Consider the following 8,375-nt stretch of genomic DNA (forward strand, 5'->3'; position numbering starts at 1 on the left):
GCAATCTCAACTTGCCCCACATGTATTCTTTCTGTATTTCAGCACCTAAATACAAGTCAAATCCATTGTGAACAAAAAAGCACAAAGCCAGGCCACCTACATATCAACACAGAGCACCAATCTCAACCCATTCCACCAGAGGAACATCAACACAAATGACCTGTTTTACCAGAATAAATGACATTAGTTCTGAATCTAATTAGTATAACCTTTACACGCTCTAGCACTGCTTTTGAACTGTATCAGTCCCTCTCTGTAGATGGACAGTTTTCACAGTTTGACATGCTACAGCACACAAACCATGCCGCCTTGTCTCAGCCTAACCCACAGACAGAGCTCTGCTTCTCCTGGCTGTCCACCTTGGAGTTACCTCGGTAGCGTCGTAGGGGTCAAATAGACTCCAGGGGCTCTTGGGCCTGGTAGGGCTGATGGGTGGCGGCAAGTCAAATTCCACCAGAAACCTGGGATCTGAGCCCACATCCGACTGCGCCCCAGGAGGCCGCAAATAAGAGGGGGTCTGGGGCCAGTCTGCTCCCTCAGCCTCCCTGTCTGCTTCACGGGGCTCCTGGCCATCAGGGTGGGGCTTGTGGTCATGCTCGTGGTAGTGCTGGTGCCCTCCATGGTGGTGAGGGTCTTGTATGATGTTCTCCAGCTCGGAGTCATCTGAATGGCTTGAATGCTAAGGAGAGGCCGAGGTTGAAGGGGATGGATGAGGCAGGTGCAGAGGAACAGGCAGGGCGGAGAAAAACAGAGAGCGGTTGGGAGGCAAAGATAGGTTTCGAGGAAAGGTGAGGTGCCGATATACAAGGTCAGTATTAGAGATCAAGAGAGCAGAAACCACATGTTTTTAGAATGGGTCGCACAAGCAAAGTCACAGCAATGTTGAATAAATGGTGAATATGGAGCCCAACGCAGATGGGCAAAATTCTGGGGTCAAAAAAGAAGAAATCCTTGAAAAGCCGTCAACAAGAAAATATGATCTACTATGTCAGAGGATTTTCCACTTAAGAAGATGCACTCTCATATTAGTAACAAGCTTCCCAAACTTGTTGCAAATTGATTTTACTACAAACGATTTTTCTTGCTCAGCACTGAATACTGATGGACACAATGTAATATGGTGGATACATCATACATGTCAGGTGGCAATTACTCCTCATCATTATTGATGAAGAACCATGTTGAAGGCAAATCATAATCGTGTACTGAGTACACAACCGAGTAAATAGAGTTCAGTGGATTTGTATGTTATTTGATTGCTAGAAAATTGATATGGAATGAAACTGCAATATTTTGACATCACTTAGTTTCACTGTACTAGAGGCTGTGAGCGATCTGAGTCACTTTTTCCACCATCAAGGAAGATAAATCCCCCTGACCACTGGATGAAATTTGAGAGCTACAATAAACTTTTCCTATGTCTCTCAGTCAAAACCCTCTCGAAGGGCTCAATCAAAAACACAATTTTTTTTGCCAATTTCTGACATTACATCTTGTTTCTGCCGTTACATCACACATCCTTCATCCTTTTTCAATAAACTAGATTTTTTTCTAACTTCCTTATCTTCTCTGTCCCCTAATATAATACGGCTCGGTGATTTTAATATTCACATGGACAATGTCAACGATACTCTTACTTCACGTCATGCTTGGACAGCTTTGGATTACTGCAATATGTTGACTTTCCTACACACACGACAGGACATACAGTATTCTTGATCTGATCTGCTGCTCTGGTGTAACTCCAGTCTGGTGTATTTGTAATTGTACTGCACTTGAATTGCGTATTTCTGACCACAAGTTTGTATCCTTCAATGTCAACTTAACATTGCCCAAATCAAATCCGTCTCGTTCCATATCGACTCATCTGAGCAAAGACAGTCTAATCCATCACTGAGGACCTGGTTTTCTACTACAATGACTTCATCATCTTTTAAACATCCATGCTCCTCTAAAAACCTGATCTGTCTCATTTACCCACTCTGCCCCCCTGGTTTACACCTGAATTATGCCTGCTTAAAGCTAAAGGCCGGCATCTGGAAGCCTTTCTGTGAAAAGCGGCCTTGTGGTTCAGACATGTATGACAACCAGATACTTCTCAATAAGGATGCTCTTTCCACAGCTAAATCTGCCTACTATGCTAACCTCATTAGGTCAGGTGAAGGGAACAGTAGAGCCCTTGTTCTCCAATAATGTGACTTTCAGTCTGCCTACTTTCCCCTCCGCTACTGTATATTGTCTCTGCCCGTTGCTTACACCTAACTGCACCGCCATTCTCATCCACACCCTGGTTACATCCCGTATCGACTACTGCAACTCCATCCTCTTTGGTCTTCCTCACAAGTGTCTGCATAAACTCCAATTGGTCCAGAACTCCTCAGCTGCTCGTGTCATTACCAGAACTCCTTCCATAGACCATATCACTCCAGTTCTTCAGCAACTTCATTGGCTCCCCCCAGATTCTGCTTTTCACCTTTAAGGCCCTTCACAATCTTGCACCTTCATATCTCTCTGAACTCCTTCATACCTACACTCCCTCTCTCGCACTCTCAGATCCTCTTCTGCCTTCCAACTCACTGCACCTTCTGCCCGCTTACCACCATGGGCTCCAGAGCCTTCAGTGGCATCTGGAACACTCCCACAATACATCCATAATATCGACTCTCCACCTTCAAATCCCGTCTCAAAACACACCTTTTTAAACTGGCTTATTCTGTCTGATCCTGATTCATCTTTTTCTAATCTATTTGTCGTTTTAAGTTATCTTATTACTGCTGTTTGACTTACCGTTTCTTTATATGATGTCTTGATGCTTTGCTGCATGTATGCATTATTATTATTATTGTTCATCCTTAAATCCGACCAGCCAAGACGCTACCGCTAACATAGAAGTGAACTCTGGTGTGTGTGGCTGTAAGAGGATATGCTGCTGAACTTCAGGGTGCTGTGTGTTTTCTGTAGTCCGATTACCAAAGCTCTCCCGGCCCCACAGAGACTAAAAACCTCCCAGGCTAAGCTAACACAAAGATCAATTATGCAGTGGCACTGAGAGGGCAATGACGCCTACTTGTAGGCCCATGCTGTGAATCCATACTGATGCTATGTTCATGCAGTCTTCACCAGCTGAGAGAACCTACAGTAGAATGATTAAGGAGGGGGGCAAAACCAGCCAAAAGAGGGCTTTGTGGCTGAGTGAACAAGTAACTTTGTTACGTATTACTTTATTTGTTTTGCTTCGAAAAACTGTCTGGAAAGGGTTTTTTGATCATGAGGAGGATTTGTCTTCCTTTGGTTACGATGAACCTTAGATGTACCTTCTACTGCACGTGGTTCAACAGATAACTGGCGAGTTTGCTTGTTACTGGTGAATCAATTAAGCATTCGCTGACGGCAGCGATACTCATCATGTATAATTAAAGACTGCGACTAGAGAGCGAGTTGGGCGGGGAGTTCTTCCTATATTCACCAGTACCTGTTCAGCTTCCTGGTCCCTGAGGTGGTCAGGGGAAATGGGGCCGGAGCGCTGCTCGTCTGAGGAAGAGTTCGCCTCGTGGTCACTGTCCTCCATGGCAACTGGGGCTACAGTGCACTCTGCCATCTCCAACCAGGAAGGAGCACGAACGTGGAAAAATGTTCAGTGGGGCAAGGAGCAGACGCACGAGGGGAGGAAAGGAAGGAGCAAGACCCCGGAGAGAATCCGCCATGGGAAGGATTTGGTGCATGGAGGAGTGGAGGAGTGGGGCGGTGTGACAAGAGGAGAGTGTCACAAGAACAGATGAAGAAGAAAAAACATGAATGATTAAATAAAGGCAAAGTAATCAGACACGAGGCAATTGGAAACGGCACGATCGCAGATGCCAAAGTAGGAAACAAGATTGTGTAATCAGCAGCAGGGTGATTGAACTCAACATAATGGCATTTCCAGGGCCGTCGACTCGCTTCCACAGTCTCCAAATGTCACGGTGGTCCGATATGGACGTCTGCCATCACAGCCAGCCCTGCCTAATGTTCTTTGTTTTGTGCCAGTGCACTTAGTTTAACATCCTCTCATATCGTCCCATTCAGGGCTTCCAAAAAACGCACCACTCTAGATGATGTCGTGCCAGCGGATGAGATTATCTGTCCCAGCCGTGGTGGGCAGAGTTACATAATGCAGAGAGTCATTGAAAGTTTGATGAAAATTGGAAGAGCGACGCAGAGCGCCCCGACACACACCTCTGCCCAAACAGACTTCACTCATCTGCAGAGACACACTGGAGTCATATGTGCAATTATGCACACATATTCAGATCTAAAGGGCATCCATTGTCCTTAAATACAGGAAATCACTGTAACAAAGGAAAGAAAAGCCATGTACTGTATCATGATTGTCATATTTGCTTTGCTTGTTTACTTCTTCATGGATTTCATTCAGTCTGATGCAAACTATCCTATACTTTTTACATTTCACCTCTTTCTCATATTGCTACCTTCTGCATGAGTGAAAAAGGCTTGCTATGTAATCCTAAAGAATGTTTCCATGTCATCTCTGTAAGGTTTTCTATGCTATCCATCCTCCATGGCCTACCGTTTTAATCACACTGGGATTTGGAATTTAGGTGCAGAGAAGAAATTGATAGTTTCCGAGTTTAGGAGGCCAGTGACCTGCTTTCCTTTGCTACCAAACCACACGGATCAATGTCCAATCGCCTCTTCCACATGGTAGCTCCTGTGACCTACATAGCAGAGCTGGTCAATAGCAACCCTTTGACAATTTAGGAGCAGAGCTGTAGACATGCTGCTCATTGACATTAGTACATAATTCTACATTCTGCCCATTGGTGTTGAAAAGCTCGAGAAACAGGCCTTCAGCAATCTAGGATCTAGCAATCTGCCCCTCTTTCAGCGGGGACCAAAAACTCGCTTTTTCAGGCTACACCTGGGCCCTTCTTGAACTAACATCTTTTCATTAAAAAAAATACTAATGTTACTTATTCCTTCTCAAACTACTTACTAATGTTACATGTTACTTATTCCTTCTCAAACTACTTTCTACAAACTAAGTGCTACCTTAGTCCATCAAAGTTTCTTAGCTGTCATTGATTGTGTTGCCTAGTTGTTTTCTGTACTGTTGACAAAATGTGATATTAAGTTGCTTTGGACAAAAGCGTCTGCTAAATGACATACTGTAATGTCATGTAATGTAATGTAGGATGAAATCTGTTACAAAAAGTCCAATCCAGGTTATGGAGACAGGACATTAAAACACAAACCCTTTGTCCCTCAGCAAAGTTGATCTTACCAGTTACATCACTTCTAAATAACCTGATTAAACATAAAACCAGAACGTACTTCACAAACAGAAAAGCCCACCGTTGGTCCAGACGAAGCCTCACTTCCCCACTTGCAGCGCCTCACCTGTGGTACTCTCTGAGCCTTGTCTTGCTGCCTCTGTAGGAGCTGCTGTTGGTGCTGAGTCCAGCCTCCAGCTCCTGCCTTTATACCCCTCCATCCATCCCAGAGGACACAGCGTCCTTCAGCCTTATCGAGCCAGCCGGCACCCCAGGGCCCTCATCACCACCATCGACAAGCTGCACGTCACCGCTCACCGGCTACAGCCCCACCCTCAACCTACACTGTGGGTCTCTGTGGGTGGGTTGTACAACCCACAGAGAGGGTACATGCTCCAGTAGGGAATACACTCCATATACACCCATGATTCTCTTGTTTTGATTATCTCAGCTGTGACCATGCACTACTCACTCCAACATGCTGTAACATCCATGGCTCAATGCAATAATGCAAACAGTCGGCTTATAATATCACTGTCTGGGGAGCAACATGCCGACTACGCCAGGACACACAAGGCACGTGAACCGCCTAATGTACCGCCATAATCACCAATTCTATGTCAACCAGAGAGGTTGTGTTCGACTTTCTCGTTGTCTGACAGGGCGGTAAAAATTCTGTCATAATCTATTATTACCTGTGTTAAAATGACAGACAGCCTTCAGGTTTTTCTGTCAATGATATATGAAATAAAATATAATAGCCTACAAAAAAGTGCAATGCCAGCTAAAATATGCCTCTTAATTGAGTTTATTGACACAACAGTATGAAAACTTGGAGAAATCAGATGCCAACACCCACACTGAGGAACAGAATCAGCGGGATGAGCAGCTGTTTCTCTGTCTCTGCATGAAGGGCTGAGTGTCAATTCCCGATGGAGGAGAGATGTTGTTCCTCAAACCGGTCTCCCATCTCTTTAAGAACCACAATGGAAACAAGCCAGTCAATATTGTTTACTTGTATTGTCATGCACAATCATGTATTCATTGAATCAATAAAGATATGTACACCTGTCCCCTATCGAATATCAATAAAAAAATAAAAGAAACATGGCTGGAAACACACTGGCTGACAGAGCGCCTCCTACAGACAGTCAGCCCACCCCTCAGTCACTTTTGAATAGCAACAGCCAGAGGAAAGAGTGAAAACCACTGAGAAAACCAGTCTTAAGAGGTCTGACCTGCTGGCATAGAGGGTTAGCTTGCTGTCCAGCAGTATTGAGGCCGCAATCTCCTTTGAGGTTGTGGGTTTGAGTCTCAGTCACTTTTGAATGGACAGCCAGAGGAAAGAGAAGAAAGTGCCCACACATTAGCTACTTAACTATTTCTAAATTGACTAAAAGCTAAAATATATCCTTTTGACCTATAGCCAGGCACTTCAAAAGTCATACACAGAGAAATACAGCATCAGCGGCAGTCCCTTGTGGTTCCCTGTGTATGTCAGCTGCCTTCAGAGGGAGAGGTGGTAAGTTCTAACCTGGGATGTGCACAGACTGAACTTTCATCTGTGTATTTTGAGGCAGCAATCTTATTTATATTTGAATAAAAATGGAAATAGGCATAACAATCTTCTTTTAGTTTTTATTACACTTCTAATTAATTAATATTAAAGCTGGCTGCTAGGCGTAAAGAGCTAGTGATGTTAAAGGATGGTGCTGTCTCCTCCATCGGGAATCGAACCAACACCCCACCTGACCTAACAACAGAGACACAGCAACTCATCATACTGAGTTATAAGCTGTTTGGAGTTCACCTTCTGAATTCCACACACAGTGTTCACACTGACAACAACACAGCATAAAGAGTGAGATAGGTCAAAATTGAACAAGTGAGCAGCTGGTTATCTGACTGAGCTAGAGTCAGAGACTGACTAGACTTCTACATCAGCTTATTTCTATCAGTGTTCAAACTACTGATGATGATAAAAATAGCATCACTGGTGCTGCCTGAGGCAGGGATTGAAAAAACAACCTTCAAACATCACACAATATCCACATGATTATGAGTGAGCTATTCGCTTGTTAAGCTATGACGTATGACCTCCCGACAATACTAGTTCCGGGTCCAAGCGCCAAGCTTCCAAGCCTCTCTGCCTGGTCAATATGCCGCAGTGCTGTCCTTCATTGTTGGAATAGATCCGAGACAAAAAAAAACTATTCAACTGTCATTCTACCACTTTCCTTGCAATGAGAAAGAGAAGAGGAAATGGCTGCAGTTAATAAGGTACGTTACAATTCAGAGAAAGTACCTAGAAAAACAAAGTTTGGCGCTAAGTCTAAACAGATTATCTATAAAAAGTTACATTAAGTTAAAAAAACATTTATAAAAAGATATCTAAAAAGATTCACAGGATCCGCTCTAGTTGTTTTGAATGAGGCGAATGAGGAGCGGTGCCGCTTGGCCCCGGAGGTGATGCGGGGTGAACGTGTGTCGTCAGTCTTAACAACCGAATACCGGTAGTCCACTTCCACTTATGTTTTCATATTGTAGCTTTAAACTTTTATCTGTGACTGTTGAAGTAGATCTGACATGAAGGAGATAAGAGAGGAATATGAGTATGTGATTTGAAAAAGAAAGTTGCACTTCACAATTAGGAAGTTCTTTACCGGACTTAAGAGCCTGAAAATCTTCTGTAAATATCCTGCAGTCTTTTTTTTTTAAAGATAATTTTTTGGGGGGCATTTCTGCCTTTATTTAGAGAGGACAGTAGGCAGACAGGAAAGGGGAGGATAGAGAGAGGGGATGACATGCGGCAAAAAACCTCAGGTCAGATTCGGACCCGAGCCTCCGTCGTATGTGCTACCAGGTGAGGCACCAGGATGCACGGTATCCTGCAGTGTTTGATATGTCACCTGGACCAGATCTTTCCAGGTACTAAATCGGCTGGGATCCAGTAGATCTGGATGTGATTGATCTGTGTGAGGCCACCAAACAGGTTTCCTCAAGTCAGGGAGTGGATCATGGGTGTGTGTGGTGAACACGCTATTGTTCAGAGGGCATAACTAGAAAAGCTCTGTTCCATCTGTGAGCTTCTGTCAGCTGTTTTTA

The sequence above is a fragment of the Poromitra crassiceps genome (assembly GCF_964638095.1).
Source record: "Poromitra crassiceps genome assembly, chromosome: 5".
In the NCBI taxonomy this organism is placed as follows: Eukaryota; Metazoa; Chordata; class Actinopteri; order Beryciformes; family Melamphaidae; genus Poromitra; species Poromitra crassiceps.